This window comes from Hyla sarda, chromosome 6 (genome assembly GCF_029499605.1).
Source record: "Hyla sarda isolate aHylSar1 chromosome 6, aHylSar1.hap1, whole genome shotgun sequence".
NCBI lineage: Eukaryota > Metazoa > Chordata > Amphibia > Anura > Hylidae > Hyla > Hyla sarda.
Genome location: NC_079194.1, coordinates 268,226,672 through 268,249,364, shown reverse-complemented (window position 1 = coordinate 268,249,364; position 22,693 = coordinate 268,226,672). Strand labels below are relative to the sequence as shown.

At 44.7% G+C, this 22,693-nt stretch overlaps 1 protein-coding gene across 1 annotated transcript in view; it reads left to right on the top strand.

Annotated features, from left to right (window-relative positions):
• Positions 1-16,779, top strand: part of LOC130277036 (ADP-ribose glycohydrolase MACROD1-like) — a 656,083-nt gene extending 639,304 nt beyond the window's left edge. Inside the window, exon 5 of the transcript XR_008845346.1 lies at positions 16,743-16,779. The gene's annotated coding sequence lies outside the window, so the exon portion shown is untranslated. The remainder of the gene's footprint in view (positions 1-16,742) is intronic.
• The last annotated feature ends 5,914 nt before the right edge of the window (positions 16,780-22,693 follow it).

The window sequence follows — 22,693 nt, the reverse complement described above, 5'->3', positions numbered from 1 at the left end:
ACAGCTCCCATAGGGACCTATATCACTGCACACACTGATCTTTTACATTGATCACTGGTTTCTCATAGGAAACCAGTGATCGATGATTCTGCTGCTTGACTGCTCATGCCTGGATCTCAGGCACTGAGCAGTCATTCGGCGATCGGACAGCGAGGAGGCAGGTAGGGACCCTCCTGCTGTCCTGTAAGCTGTTCGGAATGCGGCGATTTCACCGCGGCTGTCCCGAACAGCTCCCTGAGCTAACCGGCATGGTTTCACTTTCACTTTAGACGCGGCGTTCAACTTTGAATGTCGCGTCTAAAGGGTTAATAGCGCGTGGCACCGCGATCAATGCCGTGCGCTATTAGCCATGGGTCCCGGCCTTGTTAGAGGCCGGGCCCGACCCACTATGACGCCGTGGCCCCGCGTTATAGATCGGGAGCAGACACATGACGTTCCAGTACATCATGTGTCCTTAAGGGGTTAATGTAAGTGTTACGCCGAGCGCTCCGGGTCCCCGCTCCTCCCCGGAGCGCTCGCTTCACTCACCCCGCGGCAGCGCTCCGGTCACGTCCTCTGACCCGGGGCGCTGCGATTCCGCTGCCAGCCGGGATGCGATTCGCGATGCGGGTAGCGCCCGCTCGCGATGCGCACCCCGGCTCCCCTACCTGACTCGCTCTCCGTCTGTTCTGTCCCGGCGCGCGCGGCCCCGCTCCCTAGGGCGCGCGCGCGCCGGGTCTCTGCGATTTAAAGGGCCACTGCGCCGCTGATTGGCGCAGTGGTTCCAATTAGTGTGTTCACCTGTGCACTTCCCTATATCACCTCACTTCCCCTGCACTCCCTTGCCGGATCTTGTTGCCTTAGTGCCAGTGAAAGCGTTCCTTGTGTGTTCCTTGCCTGTGTTTCCAGACCTTCTGCCGTTGCCCCTGACTACGATCCTTGCTGCCTGCCCCGACCTTCTGCTACGTCCGACCTTGCTTTTGCCTACTCCCTTGTACCGCGCCTATCTTCAGCAGCCAGAGAGGTGAGCCGTTGCTAGTGGATACGACCTGGTCACTACCGCCGCAGCAAGACCATCCCGCTTTGCGGCGGGCTCTGGTGAAAACCAGTAGTGGCTTAGAACCGGTCCACTAGCACGGTCCACGCCAATCCCTCTCTGGCACAGAGGATCCACTACCTGCCAGCCGGCATCGTGACAGTAGATCCGGCCATGGATCCCGCTGAAGTTCCTCTGCCAGTTGTCGCTGACCTCACCACGGTGGTCGCCCAGCAGTCACAACAGATAGCGCAACAAGGCCAACAGCTGTCACAACTGACCGTTATGCTACAACAGTTACTACCACAGCTTCAGCAGTCATCTCCTCCGCCAGCTCCTGCACCTCCTCCGCAGCGAGTGGCCGCTCCTGGGATACGCTTATCCTTGCCGGATAAATTTGATGGGGACTCTAAGTTTTGCCGTGGCTTTCTTTCCCAATGTTCCCTGCATCTGGAGATGATGTCGGACCTGTTTCCCACTGAAAGGTCTAAGGTGGCTTTCGTAGTCAGCCTTCTGTCCGGAAAAGCCCTGTCATGGGCCACACCGCTCTGGGACCGCAATGACCCCGTCACTGCCTCTGTACACTCCTTCTTCTCGGAAATCCGAAGTGTCTTTGAGGAACCTGCCCGAGCCTCTTCTGCTGAGACTGCCCTGTTGAACCTGGTCCAGGGTAATTCTTCCGTTGGCGAGTATGCCGTACAATTCCGTACTCTTGCTTCAGAATTGTCCTGGAATAATGAGGCCCTCTGCGCGACCTTCAAAAAAGGCCTATCCAGCAACATTAAAGATGTTCTGGCCGCACGAGAAATTCCTGCTAATCTACATGAACTTATTCACCTAGCCACTCGCATTGACATGCGTTTTTCCGAAAGGCGTCAGGAACTCCGCCAAGATATGGACTCTGTTCGCACGAGGCGTTTCTTCTCCTCGGCTCCTCTCTCCTCTGGTCCCCTGCAATCTGTTCCTGTGCCTCCCGCCGTGGAGGCTATGCAGGTCGACCGGTCTCGCCTGACACCTCAAGAGAGGACACGACGCCGTATGGAGAACCTCTGCCTGTACTGTGCTAGTACCGAACACTTCCTGAGAGATTGTCCTATCCGTCCTCCCCGCCTGGAAAGACGTACGCTGACTCCGCACAAAGGTGAGACAGTCCTTGATGTCTACTCTGCTTCTCCACGTCTTACTGTGCCTGTGCGGATGTCTGCCTCTGCCTTCTCCTTCTCTACAGTGGCCTTCTTGGACTCTGGATCTGCAGGAAATTTTATTTTGGCCTCTCTCGTCAACAGGTTCAACATCCCGGTGACCAGTCTCGCCAGACCCCTCTACATCAATTGTGTAAATAATGAAAGATTGGACTGTACCATACGTTTCCGCACGGAGCCCCTTCTTATGAGCATCGGATCTCATCATGAGAGGATTGAACTTTTGGTCCTCCCCAATTGCACCTCGGAAATTCTCCTTGGACTTCCCTGGCTTCAACTTCATTCCCCTACCCTGGATTGGTCCACTGGGGAGATCAAGAGTTGGGGGTCCTCTTGTTCCAAGAACTGTCTAAAACCGGTTCCCAGTAACCCTTGCCGTAACTCTGTGGTTCCTCCAGTAACCGGTCTCCCTAAGGCCTATATGGACTTCGCGGATGTTTTCTGCAAAAAACAAGCTGAGACTCTACCTCCTCACAGGCCTTATGATTGCCCTATCGACCTCCTCCCGGGTACTACTCCACCTCGGGGCAGAATTTATCCTCTCTCTGCCCCAGAGACTCTTGCCATGTCCGAATACGTCCAGGAGAATCTAAAAAAGGGCTTTATCCGTAAATCCTCCTCTCCTGCCGGAGCCGGATTTTTCTTTGTGTCCAAAAAAGATGGCTCCCTACGTCCTTGCATTGACTACCGCGGTCTTAATAAAATCACGGTTAAGAACCGCTACCCCTTACCCCTCATCTCTGAACTCTTTGATCGCCTCCAAGGTGCCCACATCTTCACTAAATTGGACTTAAGAGGCGCCTATAACCTCATCCGCATCAGAGAGGGGGACGAGTGGAAAACGGCATTTAACACCAGAGATGGACACTTTGAGTATCTGGTCATGCCCTTTGGACTGTGCAACGCCCCTGCCGTCTTCCAAGACTTTGTCAATGAAATTTTTCGTGATCTGTTATACTCCTGTGTTGTTGTATATCTGGACGATATCCTAATTTTTTCTGCCAATCTAGAAGAACACCGCCAGCATGTCCGTATGGTTCTTCAGAGACTTCGTGACAACCAACTCTATGCCAAAATTGAGAAATGTCTGTTTGAATGCCAATCTCTTCCTTTTCTAGGATATTTGGTCTCTGGCCAGGGACTACAGATGGATCCAGACAAACTCTCTGCCGTCTTAGATTGGCCACGCCCCTCCGGACTCCGTGCTATCCAACGCTTTTTGGGGTTCGCCAATTATTACAGGCAATTTATTCCACATTTTTCTACCATTGTGGCTCCTATCGTGGCTTTAACCAAAAAAAATGCTGATCCCAAGTCCTGGCCTCCTCAAGCAGAAGACGCCTTTAAACGACTCAAGTCTGCCTTTTCTTCGGCTCCCGTCCTCTCCAGACCTGACCCTTCCAAACCCTTCCTATTGGAGGTTGATGCCTCCTCAGTGGGAGCTGGAGCTGTTCTTCTACAAAAAAATTCTTCCGGGCATGCTGTCACTTGTGGTTTTTTCTCTAGGACCTTCTCTCCAGCGGAGAGGAACTACTCCATCGGGGATCGAGAGCTTCTAGCCATTAAATTAGCACTTGAGGAATGGAGGCATCTGCTGGAGGGATCAAGTTCTCCTGTTATTATCTACACCGACCACAAGAACCTCTCCTACCTCCAGTCTGCCCAACGGCTGAATCCTCGCCAGGCCCGGTGGTCTCTGTTCTTTGCCCGATTTAATTTTGAGATTCACTTTCGTCCTGCCGATAAGAACATTAGGGCCGATGCTCTCTCTCGTTCCTCGGATGCCTCAGAAGTTGAACTCTCTCCGCAACACATCATTCCACCTGACTGCCTGATCTCCACTTCTCCTGCCTCCATCAGGCAGACTCCTCCAGGAAAGACCTTTGTTTCTCCTCGCCAACGCCTCGGAATCCTCAAATGGGGTCACTCCTCCCATCTCGCAGGTCATGCGGGTATCAAGAAATCTGTGCAACTCATCTCCCGCTTCTATTGGTGGCCGACTCTGGAGACGGATGTTGTGGACTTTGTGCGAGCCTGCACTATCTGTGCCCGGGATAAGACTCCTCGCCAGAAGCCCGCTGGTTTTCTTCATCCTCTGCCTGTCCCCGAACAGCCTTGGTCTCTGATTGGTATGGATTTTATTACTGATTTACCCCCTTCCCGTGGCAACACTGTTATTTGGGTGGTCGTTGATCGATTCTCCAAAATGGCACATTTCATCCCTCTTCCTGGTCTTCCTTCTGCGCCTCAGTTGGCTAAACAATTTTTTGTACACATTTTTCGTCTTCACGGGTTGCCTACGCAGATTGTCTCGGATAGAGGCGTCCAATTCGTGTCTAAATTCTGGAGGGCTCTCTGTAAACAACTCAAGATTAAATTAAATTTTTCTTCTGCATATCATCCCCAGTCCAATGGACAAGTAGAAAGGATTAACCAGATCTTGGGTGATTATTTGCGACATTTTGTTTCCTCCCGCCAGGATGACTGGGCAGATCTCCTCCCATGGGCCGAATTCTCGTATAACTTCAGGGTCTCTGAGTCTTCCTCCAAATCCCCATTTTTCGTGGTGTACGGCCGTCACCCTCTTCCCCCCCTCCCTACTCCCTTGCCCTCTGGTCTGCCCGCTGTGGATGAAATTTCTCGTGACCTTTCCATCATATGGAGAGAGACCCAAAATTCTCTCTTACAGGCTTCATCACGCATGAAGAAGTTCGCGGATAAGAAAAGAAGAGCTCCCCCCGTTTTTTCCCCTGGAGACAAGGTATGGCTCTCCGCTAAATATGTCCGCTTCCGTGTCCCTAGCTACAAGTTGGGACCACGCTATCTTGGTCCTTTCAAAATTTTGTGTCAAATTAATCCTGTCTCTTATAAACTTCTTCTTCCTCCCTCTCTTCGTATCCCTAATGCCTTTCACGTCTCTCTTCTCAAACCACTCATCCTCAACCGTTTTTCTCCCAAATCTGTTCCTCCCACTCCTGTTTCCGGCTCCTCGGACATCTTCTCGGTCAAAGAAATTTTAGCTGCCAAAAAGGTCAGAGGGAAAAATTTTTTTTTAGTGGACTGGGAGGGTTGTGGTCCTGAAGAGAGATCCTGGGAACCTGAGGACAACATCCTGGACAAAAGTCTGCTCCTCAGGTTCTCAGGCTCTAAGAAGAGGGGGAGACCCAAGGGGGGGGGTACTGTTACGCCGAGCGCTCCGGGTCCCCGCTCCTCCCCGGAGCGCTCGCTTCACTCTCCCCGCGGCAGCGCTCCGGTCACGTCCTCTGACCCGGGGCGCTGCGATTCCGCTGCCAGCCGGGATGCGATTCGCGATGCGGGTAGCGCCCGCTCGCGATGCGCACCCCGGCTCCCCTACCTGACTCGCTCTCCGTCTGTTCTGTCCCGGCGCGCGCGGCCCCGCTCCCTAGGGCGCGCGCGCGCCGGGTCTCTGCGATTTAAAGGGCCACTGCGCCGCTGATTGGCGCAGTGGTTCCAATTAGTGTGTTCACCTGTGCACTTCCCTATATCACCTCACTTCCCCTGCACTCCCTTGCCGGATCTTGTTGCCTTAGTGCCAGTGAAAGCGTTCCTTGTGTGTTCCTTGCCTGTGTTTCCAGACCTTCTGCCGTTGCCCCTGACTACGATCCTTGCTGCCTGCCCCGACCTTCTGCTACGTCCGACCTTGCTTTTGCCTACTCCCTTGTACCGCGCCTATCTTCAGCAGCCAGAGAGGTGAGCCGTTGCTAGTGGATACGACCTGGTCACTACCGCCGCAGCAAGACCATCCCGCTTTGCGGCGGGCTCTGGTGAAAACCAGTAGTGGCTTAGAACCGGTCCACTAGCACGGTCCACGCCAATCCCTCTCTGGCACAGAGGATCCACTACCTGCCAGCCGGCATCGTGACAGTAAGATACGATTGTACAGTGATAGTTATGTGGATGAATAGGCATCATTATAAGTTATAGGTACAGCTAATGTCCATTATGGGATGTGTAGCCTCGTCTCTACTGAACACTCTATATTTATTCCTTGTGCATTGACTCGTTGCTAAATATTTTATAATAAAAATGGCAGATGTAGTGCTGGTATACTTTTGTAGATGTGAATTGTAAAGCCAGCTTTTAGTTTTTTTTTTTCCAAATTTCAATAAACATTGCAAAATCTTGAAAGCAGAAGACACAGAGGTGGCCACATTACTGAACAATACCAGGCAATAATTAGGAATGCACGGGGCTATTCCCCAGGCACAAGGCTGGCCCGTATAATAAACTCACATTTTGACAATAATAAACACAGCCGGCATTTAATAAAGCATATTCTATAGCCATTTTAGGCTGCAACAAAGATTTCTCTTCATTCATGGAGAAAGCGGACAATATAATGGGCTCTGCATTTTTACATTTCTGCCTTTGTTGTGTACTGTACAAAGATAAAAAGCATCTTTCACAGTAAATTCATACATTGCATCGTGTAAACAAGTCAGACTCCGTACCATTCTCAAAATAATACACCATTGTCTCTCTCCTGTTATTTGGACTTTGCATTCTTTTCCACACATTATCCTTACCAAACAGCACAATAATAGTGGACACAGTGGTAATTTAGTTAAAAATAGGAAAAAGACTGACATTTTACTGGTATGGCCTCTAAATGGATGGCTCTATAGAGAGTCTCAACTTGTCAGCATTTAGCAGGGCACTTTCCTTTCTTATACCCCATTCACATCACATTTTGGCCTTCAGTCAGAGGTATACATTGGACATACTTCTGATGGAAGACTGCAGTGTATCCCCCTATGAAGGCATACAGTAGAGTACCTGAAGGTAGCACTAGGATGTTACATTATCAGAGTTTACCTGGAGAAGCTTTTGTCCTGATCTCCCTTCAGAGTGGACATGTTAGCAGCTAATTTAATGCAACAGGTGTCTGGTGACTTTTCTCAGCACCACTGCTCTGGAAGGAGGTAAGAAAGTAGGTCCCTACCTAAAAGCTTAATTGATAGTGATGCCACTGGTGTTCTTAAAGGGGTTATCCACCATAAGGTGATTTTAGTACGTACTTGGCAGGCAGTAATGGGCATGCTTAAGAAGGATCTGCGCTTGTCTTAGGGCTAAATGGCTATGTTGTGAGATTACCATAACACTGTTGGTGGTTTTTGTTAACTGGTATTTCCTGTTTGACTTTTCTTTTTTTGACTACAAATCCCACAATTCCATTTTCCTCCCTCCCACACATCAGCCACCCCACCCATTGAAACATAAATGAGCTGCATCCATTCAAAAGACCTGTGGTTTTCAATCAGGGTGCCTACAGCTGTTGCATTAGTTGCAGATTGATCTCTCTCCCACCAAGAGATCGCTCAATCCATTGAAGCAGACAGGCTCCCTGTCATCAGCTGACTAGTGAGTCAGGTCTCGGCCGCATTGCAACCTGGGAGAAATCTGAGACAACAGTCATTTTGTATGCTGATAAAAGTAAATATTGGAGTGAAAATCACAGAAGAATTGTGAGAAAACCATCACACACAGGTACAGACACTATATTATGAACTTCACTAACTTTACAGCCCCTGTAGCATAGTCAAATAAAAAAAAAATTCTGGAATACCCCTTTAAAATGTTTTTGAACCCCTTGAGGACAGGCTGTGTCCATGGTTCTGATTATAGAGATGCTAAACCAGATCATACTAAGATTCCTTATTGCTATGTGGAATAATAATGATGTTCATTTAGAAACAGCCTGAAGTAACTTAAAGGGGTAATCCCGGAGATAATAGCGGACATCAGCAATCTTACTGCTGTCCACCATTAACTCTTCAGATGCTGTGATCAATACTGATCATTTCATCAGAAGTACTGCGAGGTTGTACAGACACACATTGGACCACCCGCGGTGCAATCGTGGGAGTCCGATGTGTTAAGATGGCTGGCAGAGCTCAAGAAATTTTTCTCATGATCAGTGAGGGTTTCAGCTCAGCATGTCATACATTTTTCCTAATGACACGGACACTTTGAGTGGCCACACTAGGTAAAATAATAATAATAATTATAGTGATCATTTTACCCACCTACCTGATTTTCTGCTAGTGCTGTTCTGATGCGCACCAGGTTCCTGAGGGTCAGTCCTGTCTGGCCCTGTTTCAACACACAAAAACTGCCTACTTGGCTGCTCATTCTTACTAAGGGTTCGGTCCCATGTAGCTTATACACAGCATATTTTACAGCGTATCTGCTGCTGCATATTTTTCTACTCATTGAGGTCAATGGGTAACAAAATCTGCTGCAGAAAATATGCAGCAAAATACGCGTATATGCTTTGAGGGACCGTACCCTAAAGAAGTAAAATGCAGCTCCAAATGTGCAGTCAAGGCTGTATGGAGCACTTGTCTCCAAACTGTGGTGGACTCTCAGATGGTACAAAACTACAACTCCCAACATGCCTGGACAGCCAATGGCTATTGGGGATGCTCTGAGTTGCAGTTTTGCAACATCTTGAGGTCCACAGTTTGGAGACCACCAGCTTAGAGGGTGTTCTGATTTTAACAGTGTCCATCTTCTGGTATATGAAGTACTTTAGTAAGCAGAAGCTCTACAGGAAAAAGCTATCAAAAGGGTTCTCCAGAGAAAACAGAGATCAACTGGTGCCAGAAAGTTAAACAGATTTGTAAATTACTTCTATTTAAAAAATATTAATCCTTCCAGTACTTATCAATTGTCTGCTTCAGAGGAAGTTGTGTTGGTCTTTTCATTCTGACCACAGTGCTCTCTGCTGACACTGCTGTCCATGTCTGAAGCAGCTGATAAGTACTGGAAGGCTTAAAGGGAACCAATCATCAGATTTTACCCTATATAACGCTTAGCAAAGCATTATATAGGGCAAAATCTGTATCCTCACCATCCCTGGGGAAGCTTCTGCCTTATGTACTTATAAACTAGTCACTGCCGCAGCCCTAAGTAGTCCCTTCCTCTTACCAGGTCCCGTTACTGTAGCCAGCAGCGGCGCCCCCTCCGCTTGATTGACGGGCCGCGTCATCGCCTTGCTCCATCTGTTCAGTTAGCAGAGCAATGACGTGGCCCGTCAATCAAGCCGAGGGGGCATCGCTGCCAGCTGCAGTAACGGGACCTGGTAAGAGGAGCTCCCCGCCAAGGGGACTACTTAGGGCCGTGGCGGTGACTAGTTTATAAGTTCATATCTTCACCATCCCTGGGGGCAGGAGTGTCCCACGGGGAAGGTGAGGATACAGATTTTACCCTATATAATGCTTTGCCGTTATATAGGGTAAAACCTGATGATTGGTTCCCTTTAAGATCTTTAAAAAAATTTACAAATCCGTGTACCTTTTTCCCACCAGTTGACATGAAAACATTTTTTTCCTCTGGAGTACATCTTTAAGAGACAAACTACACACAAAACAAGAAAACATGTGAAATTCAATTTATTTCAAGAAAGAGATGGATAGTTGTCACTTACAGCTTTTTATACTTATATGAAAGGAAATAAAGAACAAGAAACACATTCATCAGAACAGTGAAAAGATCAAGGCACCTTCTAGAGTCCAAAGGGCTACTTAGCAGTGCACTTTGGTTCTGTATATTATTATTGTATGGAAACCCTTATGTTTATATAGTTATTTATTTATATTTTCTTTAACAAAAATTCACCCAGAATATACAAAAGGAAAATTATAAAGCTACTCTAGAGGGGCAGGAGAATTTTTAGGCTGCTGTTATGGAGCAGTCCATAAACATGTTCATCCCTCAGACAGAAGTATATAAAGAATCACAGGACAGTACCCTGCCTGCTCACACAACCCACTACTATGTGACCACTATGGAAGATATTAGTATGTACAACACAGAGGCCTCTCCAGACATGTTCATTTCACTGTGTTACAGCAATACCAACATAGAGTATCAACTCATTAAGACAATGCAGAGAAGAAGGGGGGTGAAACCTTTATCCTCGTGACCCAATACATGCAGTGCTTAAACTTGGTCTTTGTAAAGGAATAACAATATGTTCTGAAAAGTTCCTAATAAGAGTGCCCAGCCCATAAAAAGGGATTCCAGGCATGTTATTTTTCAGAGTGTACTTTTGTACCATTGACATGTAAAAATCCAATATGGCTAAATAAATTGTAAAATGTGTAGTTGGGGCTGGAGGAGGACATGTGCCCAGATCTTGTTGTAGCCCTGTACACTTACACCTGTCTGTCCCGTGTGGAGCCCACAATCAGCCAGCGCAGGAATAACAGAGACATGTTGATGTGGACCTTGTAAGTACCCAGATGAGATCCATGTAAAACACAGGGAACACACGTCAACCCATAGTAGATATAACTGTTTAATATTACCTTTTGTCTAGATCAGGTTATTGAGTAACTATATTTTCTTTTAGAATTTTTATTTTATTTTTTTATGTATAGACTTCCTGTTCTGTACAGATCATTTCCCAGTAATGACTTTCTTCGCAAGAGCACATTGAAAGGTGACACCAGTAGAGAGAGGTTCACCATTTTCAGCTGATATCAGCACCCCCCCTCCTTGTGGTATAAACTCTGAAGGTCTCCAATTCATCTGAATAGGGCAGGTCCTGTCTATTACTGTCTATGGTGCATTGGTCCTGCAGTAAAGCATATCACCAAATGCTATCAAAAACAGCTAAGGCAGGATTACATCCCCCATAAAAATATTAAATAAACAAAAAAATCTGAAAATAGAAACTGAAAAGATAAGAAAAAAAGAACAGGTTTCAATCTAGGAAACAAATTCCTTTAAGATAGCCATACATGTTTGTTTTCCCAATTTCCCCCCATTCACATGAACACTTGATCGGCCAACTGTTCATGTGTTCTGAATCGAGAAAGGGGAGGTTGATTTTTTTTCCAATGCTTATGGGGCCTTAAAGGGGTACTCCACCCCTAGACATCTTATCCCCTTTCCAAAGGATAGGGGATAAGATGTCAGATCGCCGGGGTCCCGCTGCTGGGGACCCCCTGGTTTGCCGCTGCAGCACCCTGCTATCATTACTGCACAGAGCGAGTTCACTCTGTGCGTAATGACGGCCGATACAGGGGACAGAGCAGCGTGACATCATGGCCCGCCCTCTTAATGCAAGTCTATGGCAGGGGATGTGACGACTGCCACGCCCCCTCCCATAGACTTTTATTGAGGGGGCGGGCTGTGCCTTCACGAGGGGCGGAGCCGTGACATAACAATGCTCCGGCCCCTGTATTGCCCCTCATTACGCGCAGAGCGAACTTGCTCTATGCAGTAATGATAGCAGGGTGCTGCAGCGGCGAACCCGGGGGTCCCCAGCAGCGGGACCCCGGCGATCTGACATCTTATCCCCTATCCTTTGGATAGGGGATAAGATGTCTAGGGGCGGAGTACCCCTTTAACTTATATCCCACTATAAAGTCAGTGCATTAGATTAGTAAACTATGTATGATATAGATGCAGGGTCCTCACTCTTACAGGGCAGCATTTTATCCCTTTTTGAATATTTTTTAATGTTCAAATCAAAAACTTAAGTTAAAGAGTACCTGTCACCAAACAACTTTTAATATATTGTTTCATATGTAATTATAAGTCTAAAAAATGGCCACTAGGTGGCTCAGTTTCCTGCGCAAGTCAAACAGTTAATATGGTCTCCTCCCTGCCTGGCAGGCGACCAAACTCAGGAAGGGTGTGTGGGGCATGGTGAGGCACAGCTCTCGTAGGCCTCAGTGATGTCGTGCCTGCTGGGAAATGCCCACTGTCTCCTGCCAGGAGCTCACACAATGTGTGCAAGGGGAACGGTATGATACAGAGCCTTTTAAAGGGGTACTTCGCACCTAGACATCTCCGCCCCCTCAATACAAGTCTATGGGAGGGGGCGTGGTGGATCACCCGTCATTACGCACAGAGCGAGTTTGCTCTGTGCAGTGATGAAAGCGGAGTGCCGCAGCCTAGATCGTGGGGGGGGTCCCCAGTGGCGGGGCCCCTGCAATCAGACATCTTATCCCCTATTCTTTGGATAGGGGATAAGATGTCTAGGGGCAGAGTACCCCTTTAAAGCTTACAAAAAATTTTAAGGGCAGGAGGGGTGTTAGGAGTAGTTAGGGAATATAATGTAAATTAGTTTAGAAAATATAGTTTGAGGACAGGTTCTCTTTAAGTGTAAGATACATGATACAAACTGTATAAAATTCTGATGAGTATGGCTGAGCAAATAAAATCCCTCAGCAAGTGATAGCATTACCCTGGTGGACATGATTGTCACACAGGTCTGCGCCCTCCAGGATCTCTGCCCAGCTCACAGTCACATGCTAGCTCTAAATTAATTGGTTTTATAAAAGACAGTTAATTTCCCTGTATATTTCTGTGCCTCCGTGTGTGCCCTTGAGCTTATCATTTAGTGCTATATGGAGCTTAATTTATGAACTTTCAATACATTTAATGAAAAATAATGATGTTTAATGCTCTGTTCACAGACAGTCCTGCATTCAGTATATAGAAAGCTACTGTACGAGCCTGTATGAAAACCTATAGACAGAATATAGGGAAACTGTTCACACAATTAAAATCTGCTCTGACTTATGCATCCAAAGCCGTGATTACGCATGGAAAGCCATCTCTCTTTGACTTTAATTGGAAACTTTACACCACCTCACAGTTTCAGCACAGAAATAAGTGACATATCTGCAAGTTTTATCATGGATTCTCATAAACTCTGCTTCAAAATCTGCATATAAATCCGCTTTAAAATCTGTGGCGATATCCAAAAGTTGCCAGCTGTGGAATGTACAATGTACAGTCCTGCAGCTTCTTAGGCCCCTTTCAAACTCCTGTTGCTCTATGTCGAGAGCGGCCGTTAAAGTCTTTTTTTTTGTCACTTTAATGGCCGTTCTCGTGACGGGGAGCAACGGGCAGCAACACCCCTTGTTTTTTGATGGGAATAGCGTGAGAAAAAGACAGCTCTTAGGGTGGGTTCACACCACGATTTTCTATACAGTTTTTGGATACGTTTTTTTTTTTTTTTTTTAAATGGATGCAACTGTACAGAAAACCGTGCCCATAGACTTTACATTCAAAACCGTATGCACCATATTGCATATGGTTGTCTACTTTTTTTTTCTGGACAGAAAACCGTCGCCTACCACGGTTTTTGGTCCAGGTGAAAAACCGTATTGACCCGTATACGTTTTTTTTTTTAAACATGGGAGTCAATGGGAGCCATACAGAACTGTATGTGTGTACGGTTCCATCCAGTTTTTACCATACGGTTTTTGACGTTGCACAGTTTTTTTTCTTGCAATTTCAATCAAACAAGTGAAACTTTATTCATAATGGAGTGAAAAGTTCAAAACGTATGCGTTTTTTTTCTTAAAAAACGGATGCGACCGGACATCACTTTTCAAACCGTATACAATTTTCAACCATATACAGATAAAACTTTGTACACACGTTTTGATACAGTTTAGTCAGGTTTTGAGGAATCCGTTTTTTTTTATCAAAAACCTGAAAAAAAACTGTATTGCAAAAACGTGGTGTGAACCCACCCTTGCAGTAATTTTTCTCCCACTATTCTCCCTGGCTCCCCTGACGCCCGGCTGTGTGAAAGTAGCCTTACTGGTGCATCCCACCTTGTAAAGGGGCCACACGGATAATTTTGTAATATATTCCTTTATATAGGTTTTCCATTTCTAGCCATTAATAACCTGACAATTAAACATTTCATGTCACGAATGGATTGAATCTGGGTTTCCAACCGGTATCCAGAATAAAAACGCCTAAAGTCTATGTTCACATGTAGGAAAGTCCGGCCAAATGATTCGGATTCTTTCTGCATTGATGCAGAATTTATGCAGAATTATGTGGAATTCATGCATAAATTCTGAATGAATGCCGGTGCACAGAAACCGGTGTTGTTTATTCACTGCTTTGGTCAATTTTGTGTGAATTCCGCACAATTCAAATTTGTATCAATTCTGCATTTTGTGGAGAAAAAAAAGCACTATTCACTTCAATGGGCTTCCGCATCTAAATTCTGAAAAATTTAGGATAGAACCTTTCTTTTTGTGGAATACAGAATTTCCACAGCAGAAAGACCGATTAAGAAGTTCTGCAATGTGAATGGGACTATGTAATCAATCCCATTGAAGTTCATAAGGCTGTAAACACTTGCAGAATTCCCATGCGGAAATTCTGATGTGTAAACGTAGCCCTCAGAGGAGCAGCCACAATTTGCTTCAGAAGATTTTCAGAGTGTTCCTGTCTTTCAGATGCACAAAACTGTAACTTTTATGATTGACATAACAGTTAATACTATAGCTGGAATACCCCCATAACCTGCAGGACTTCATTGTCTTATAAAAAAAAATATTGATAAATGCACTAATTGTAATACAGACAGAAAGAAGATATGTATGATACAAATGCACAAGCAAATGGCAACTGCACTTGATTTTTTTATTTATTTCTCATAATATTTAGTAATATACAGCATCTGATTTCTAAATAAATTTAATGAACACTCACAGTGGCTGTTTTCACAATGAGTCCTAAACATTTTGAGATTCCTATAATGCAACTCTCCGCTGCAAACCTTCTTCTATTGTATACTGCTCCCTGCACCAATCCGTATAGTAAACCCTGATGGAAACTCTTTTTTGGACTCCAGTGAGTAATAATTGTTTGTAGATAAATTAATGGCACTGCGAAAGATGTAGAATGGGAGTGCGGAATCCCATAGAAGTCTATGGGCTTTAATTTGAGGCGGAATTCTGCAAGCGAAAATTCTGCCGTGTGAATAGACCCAAAGCCTGCAGTTTAACTTTAAGGTTTGGCTGTCACTGAATTAAAGACTATGCTTTGTACATGTTTGATCCCAAACAACTAACTACTCATCAGCCAACAAAACAGCTACAACTTGGACCTTATTGGGTTTAAGGCTAGGTTTCCACTTGTTTTTTTTTTGGCAAAAACGCCCATTCTGCCACATTTTGTGAAAAAAATGCTGCGGACAAATATCAGCTGCAAGTCAATAGGGAACTGCAAAATGCCGTATCCACTTGGCTTTTTTCAGTTTAGCGCTGTTTTTCTGCTATTTTGGGCTCCTTGGCAGTTTTTAAAAAATTACCTCTTGTTGAGACTTTGGCGTTTTTCTGGAAAATCATGGCGTTTTCCTCCCACAAAAGTCTATGGGAGTGAAAAAACGCCATGTGGGTCTTAACTTTGGTGTTTTTGCAGGCGGTTTTTATTCTTTTTTTGGACTTTAGCAATACAAAAAAGTGATGGAGATACCATTTTTATAAAAATTTCATAGGGTACTAATGAATTTTATCTTTTTATAAAAAATGTTTTATTCATTTTTAAACGGGGATCAATTTATGTGGGCGGGCAGGGCACAAAAAATGTAGCCGACAATAATAAAAATGTAGTGTGTGTGTGTTTTTCACTGTTATTTTTTTTTTAGGTAGTACTACTACTCCCAGCATGGAACATACTGTTCCATGATGGGAGTAGTAGTACCTGTACTAATTGACAGATCGCCCCGGGTCCGTTGCGATCCTCCTGTATAATTTATAGATGCGGCCGGCCGCTCTTCTATGGTCCCTGCACTGCCGTATATATACACCTATTCATATTTCTCTCAGAGAGCTGTGATTGGCCAGATGGTTCCAGCCAATCACAGGGAACCATAGAAGAGCAGCCGCCTGCATCTATATATTATACAGGAGGATCACAGCAGGTTTCAGGAGTGACACTCGCTGCGATCTGTCTATTAATGCAGGTACTACAGCTCCCAGCATGGAGCAGAATGTGCTCCATGTTGGGAGCAGTAGTACCTGAAGTCACTCCTCCTGACACCTGATGCGATCCTCCTGATGTGAATTTCGGGACTCAGCTGTGCTCATGGCTACAGAGAAGGGAGAACAGTTGATGCTGAGCAGTAGCTATACATCCTATATCTACTGCTTAGCAAGAACTTACAGTGAGCCTATAATGTGTATACAATATACACATTGCTGACTCACTTCACCCCTTGCTGAGCTGTGCGCTGTGCCAGCCCGGCAAGGAAAGAGTTAATTTACACTGCTGGACAATGTAGGTTAACCCTTTGGGCAATATACAATATATACAGCTATCTATAGATAGCTGTATATAGTGTATACAAAAGATGAAGAAGTCCCCTTACCTCCCTCCAGTCCCGGCCAGGTCCATGTAGCTCCGCCCCTAGTGATGACTTCATTAGGAGGCGGGGCTTCAGATGGGAGCCAGGCTGGTAAGTCTGAGGCTCTTTTCACATTGTCCATTTTGTATAATGTGAACAGACCCTTCTAACAGTGGCTTCCCAGACAGGGAGACTCCAGCTGTTGATAAACTACAACTCCCAGCATGCCCAGGCAGCCAAAGGCTGTCTGGGCATGCCGGGAGTTGTAGTTTTGCACCAATTGGAGGCTCCCTTTTAGACATTGCATTATGGGCGCTCTCCCCAGTGGAGAGTGCCAAAAATGTCCTAAACAATTTTTTGTGTTTTTGTTTTTTTCTTCTCATTTCAGATCCGTGTATGCAGAGGATTACGGCGGATGAACTAGATTTTTTCCTTTTAATAAAATGGTTAAAGAGTACTGTGGGGGAGTGTTTTTTTTAAATAAAATTTTTCCAATGTGTTGTGTTTTTTAAATTGAAATTTCAGGCTTAGTAGTGGAAGCCGTCTTATTGATGGAATCCATTACTAAGCCGGGCTTAGCGTTAGCCATAAAAACAGCTAGCGCTAACCCCCGATTATTAACCCGGTACCCACCGCCACAGGGGTGCCGGGAAGAGCCTAGGAGGTAACAGGCTGGCATTATTTAGGCTGGGGAAGGCCAGTAACAATATGGGGAACCCTATGCATTTTTTTTTTCATAAATAAATAAAACAAATAGGGTTCCCTGTATTTTTATTCACAGCCAGATACCAACCAAGCAGCAACAGTCTGACATTACCAGGGTAGGCGAGGACCATTGTTGCTGGCCTTCCCCAGCCTAAATAATGCCAGCCTGTTACCGCCTAGGCCCAGGAGCACCATTTTTGACGCTCCGGGCCTGTTGGTACCGGTTCTTCCCAGCACTCCTGTGGTGGTGGGTACCGGGGTAATAATTGGGGGGTTAGTGCTAGCTGTTTTTGTGGCTAATGCAAAGCCTGGCTTAGTAATGGATTCTGTCAATAAGATGGCTTCCACTACTAAGCCTGAAAATTCAATAAAAAAAATAAAAAAAACACATTGGAAAAATTATTTGATTTAAAAAAAAAACACCCCCCCCCACAGCCCTAGTTAACCATTTTATTAAAAGAAAAAAATCCAGTTCAGCCGCCGTAATCCATCAAATCCGTCGTAATCCTCTGCTTACACGGATCTGAAACGAGAAGAAAAAAAACACAAAAAAATGGGTAGGACATTTTTGGCACTCACCGGTGGGGAGAGCGCCCATAATGCAACGTCTTCCCAAACAGGGAGCCTCCAACTGGGAGTTGTAGTTTAGCAACAGCTGGAGTATCCCTGTCCGGGAAGACACTGGCAGAAGGGTCTGTTCACATTACACAAAACGGACAATGTGAACAGAGCCTCAGACTTACCAGCCTGGCTCCTGTCTGTAGCTCTGCCCCCCTAATGACATCATCACTAGGGGGTGGGGCTACACAGACCAGGCGGGGACAGGAACAGGAACAAGGGAGGTAAGGGGCTGTCCTGTCAGTCTGGTGATTGGATTCTCGGCTCCTGTATAGTATATACGGGTACACTATGCACCCCTGTATACTATACAGCAGGGGGAGGTGAGTAGTGATGCTGTACATCACTCCTCACCTCCTTACACTCTGTGGAATGGGCACTCAGCATCCGACCCACAGAGTGGTAGCTGAAGACAGTGAGAAAACTGCCACAGGGGACAAGTTTGGCTGTTTCCACATACCAGGGAAAAAAAACTGAAAAACTGCCAAAACGTGGCAGTTTTTCTGGCTTTTTGCTGGCATTTTTTTTTTAGGTATAAAAAAAAGTGGAAACCTAGCCTAAAGAGAGTTTTTTGTTTTTGATTCCTCCTTCACAGCACTATATTGGTTATGTTCAGCTATTGCCCACAGTCTTGCTAAGTGCCAAGTCTTAAAACTGGTAAAGTGTTTCCCTACCGTTAGAACCTGGTTTGTTGTGCGAATCATCTATATAATCTGTCCTAGTATTGCAGAGTCACAATATTGGGTCACTGTCTATTGAAAACGCAGCTTATTTTATGTCAAGTTATAATGGGAATCCTTTTCTAACTTGTCATTCAGCCTCTACAAAAGATATACAGAAATAATCATAATTCTAAGCAAGTTTAAACCGGGGATGACGGGGGACTTGTCATAAAGCCCTTGTATACAGCCCTCCTTGTAGTATGCTACAGAACACAAACACACATGTAAAGATATTCTCTCATTAAAGTACAGACAACATACACAGACAAATAATGATCACATAATCCCAATCGATCATGAACCAGCCTTCTGCCTGAGGCATGTAACTGCATACAATTGACTTTGAAGACACGTCAGTCAGATGTAGCACTGTCGGACTCAAGTGAGAACATGTGAAGGTTTTAAAATATTAACTGATTTTAATACAGCTGCAGGGTAAAAAAAAAAAAAAAAGTTACAGGCCAACAAGAACTCAAAAATGGGGATTGGGGCCCCTTTGTTCTTTACATGAGCTGACCTTTGACTGACATGCTTCTCATAATATGTCCAATGGCTATATTATACCGGCAGATTATAAAAACATTTGAAAATCTGGAAGACTGAAAAATCATCATTCGTCATTATCTAGTAACTGGGAACATAGACTCTTTTTTTTATTTTTTTATTCCAGTATTCTGGTGGTCTGGTTTATGTAGCGCATGTGTCATGTCAATCAATGTACATGTCCTCTGGAGAATGAAGGAAAGCAGATGATATCTAAATCTGTTCAGATCACACACTGACACTGCACAGCGTTTTATCGTATTGCTCTCCAGTCACTGTCACTTCACATTTTACTTGGTTTTCTTCTCAATAAATTTATAATTCCTTTGTTGTAAACTCTAAGAGGGTCTCTAAAAATATCAAATTTCTCCATAAGCTACATTCACATGGTGGGTTGTAGACAATCACAATTAATCAAAACCTGTGCAGAGGAAGAGTGGTGCTGTTGCCCATAGCAACCATATTGCTTTTTGAAATTTTTTGGTTGCTATGGGCAACTGCACCACTCTTCCTCTGCACAGGTTTTGGTAAATCTAAATGTGTGAATCTGGTAGAAGCCTGCCCCTTCTTTACAGCCAATATGTAACACCTTCTTAATAATATTTATTTAATATTTCCGTAGAAACGTTCCTAAATAGGTTTGCAACAACATGTGCCTACACTTATTCCTCCTCTACGCAGAGCCGTACAACTTAGTACCATCTAAATCTAAAATCTTCCAGAGGAGGGAACCTTGACCATGAAAAATTATTAGTCTGTAAAAAAGTCGCCTAGAGCAGATTTTAAGATGGAGAAAAAATGTTCTTTTATTGACAGATCGATCCTGATTCTTGAGGAATGAATGAAGTAGCCGGGATGTTAAGTGTTTGTGCATTGGTAATCACGGTCCTTCTCATCTTGGCACAGATGCAGTTCATTGCTGTATATTCTCTACGACTGTCTACAATCCTGCCACATTCAGTAACTGCACTGCACAAATAGACGTTATCCAATTTAGCCTCCCAGATGCTGGTGTCTCGGAGGTCATAGACTAACAGGTTTAGCTCAGACACAAGCTGGCAGAGATGACAGCGAGCCTGACAGCTGGGATTCCCACATCACTTTACAGCACATGACTATTAACCCTCCCTAACAATGCTTCTGTTTCCTGCGGGATGCATGCTAATCTGATCCTCAGGCACCTTCTTACATTATATGGGGCTGATTCACTAACTGTGCAACATAAAAGTAGCAGAAAGTAGAAATGTGGGTGGATAATTGGAACATAGAAAAAGATATAATATTTACATGAATAACTGCAGAGGTGAGAGTATACATCTATATGCACACAACTGTGGTCCAATTTCTAAAGCCTTCAAAGCAAGGAGTTATGCATTATGCATTATCTGACAGGTGACTAGATAAGAGGTGATAATCGAGGCCGGATGATAGCTTAGCATATCTGTCTGATTTTCCTAAGGAAACTTTCCTGTATGGCTGTATGTACACTCGCATTCACATTACAATGATCCCAATTGCCACAAGCAATTACCACTCAGGAGACAAAAAAAAGGCTGAGATTAGATAACAGCGACAGTAGATGAATTTACAGCAGGTCAGACCATCTTCTGACTTCTCAGCCAAATCGGTGACCTGATCTGCTGCACAATAGGCTTTCATCATACAGGAATCATTAGCTGAGGATTTATTGATGATGGGCTAAAAGTGATTGCCATAGTGTCTGATACATCTATAAGGATGTCACTTCTTCCTCCGTTATTATGTAGGGAAGTGTGCAGATAATCTAAGTAATATAATATTGGCCATGTTTATGTTCTAGGTGCCCAGTCATATATGTCTTTGTACGCACTTTTTTACACAAGTGTGTTACTTGCATTGTATTACAGACACAAGGTCCAGCCTGATCTCACTTCTGATGACCTAAACCAACAGGCTGGTCAAGTAACATGGTCTTGTGAGAATGACCTTAAGATGAACATAGACATAGGTTTGGCTCTAAATGATCACTCATGATTATGGCCAAAAATCACGTGCCCAAAGCAGGGACCCCTCTGGCAGCAGCTTATTTCCCAGAAAGGGACTGAGCAGTTAAAATTCAACATGTCTAATCCGTCTCTCTCTGCGCATGTCAAGTGAGCGTTGAAAGGCCACCATACACATTAGATGTTAGGCTGATCCTGCTAACATCGGTGGGTTTGCCCAACTCATATCTAGCTAGCTTTGGGTATAGCTGTCTAATTATCCTAATTATCAAGCAGTTGGCTATAGGGCTGCACATGCCATGTAGATCTCAGACTCTTCATGCCCATATTTTGCATTGATAACAGGAAATATTTTGGGCACCACTCGTTCATAAACACCAACATAAAAAAAAGGAACCATTGGCGTTGCTGAATGGACTGGGACATTACAATATGTTTGTTTAATTGTGAAAAAAAATTATAAAACAGCACTGCAAAAACAGCACTGCACCCGTTGTGTGTGGTATTGCAGCTCAGTTCTAGTAAAGTAAATGGAGCCAAGTTGTAATACCACACACAGCCTGAGGACAGGTGTAGTGCTTTTTGTTCAAAGGAAAGTTTTTCTGTTCCCGAATAGATGGCTTTATTTGTGAATGGAGCATTAACGTAACCTGTAAATGGTTTCTAATCAATAAACAGGGTTGGACGTTCAGAAAAATATGGCAGCCTTCCCTGTGCAGTTCTCTAAAGGTTATCTAAGTAAATAGAGCATTTCTTAAATTTAAGAAAAGGTCAATGGCTGCAGTTCACTGACCTCCACAGATATTCAAATGTTTTTGCAGAATCCGAACATGAAATGTTACTGAAAAGTTCTGTTGTGAGTCGTCGTATCTAATCTGCCCGTAATGACATTACAGAGTTTGTTTTAACACAAGCTGGTACTGCTCAGGGGACCCCTGATTATCCGACTACCTAAATAACTGGATTACTGTCACATGTCATCATGTTAACTGGAATAACTAATGTGTGCTTAAGTAGATGATAACGGGCTTATCCCTTCTGGGAAGAGCGGTGTAATATGGTTATAGACAGAGTATTCCTGGAAATGCTTCCTTGGGGAGTATGACAGCCCCTTTCATTGCTCTGCAGATTGCGAAAACCTCTTACTACTTAGGTTTTCTGCTTTCTTAAATGGACACTGTCAGAATCAAAAACTTTGTATTATACACCTTGGCAAAACATTAACCTTTTTAATTTAGCTCCTTTTTATGCAATGGCTTTTCATGGCTTAAAAAAAGACCACTATACAGAAAATAATCCTGTCCGGGTGCCGCATCATCTTTGTGCCAGTTAAAGCACAAGCTTGGATAAAGTCTAGTAAGTTAGGGGCAGGACTAGCACTCTTCTGTGCTCACTCCTGTCCTGTCTATCAGACTCCTGTCTGAAATCAGAGAGGAGGGGGTTACAGAGCAGCCTGCAGTGATTGTATGAGGAGACTGAGCACATCAGACTCTGGGAGGAAGTGAATGCATGGTGAGTGAGTGTAGGCTCAGTGCATGCCTCGAACATGCCCCTTTCTGGGCAGTGGATGTCAGAATGAGTGACCAGTAGAACAGAGGGGTTTGTGAGCCAAATACAGAGGCAATACACAAAAAAAGGCATGTAAAGCATCTGCATGGCCCAGTGGAGACCATATATAAGCATTATTTTTTTTTTATTTTTTTACTGTGATATGAGAGGTGTGCTTTAAACTTAGCTTTATCACAATTTACAGTGATCTATATGGTATC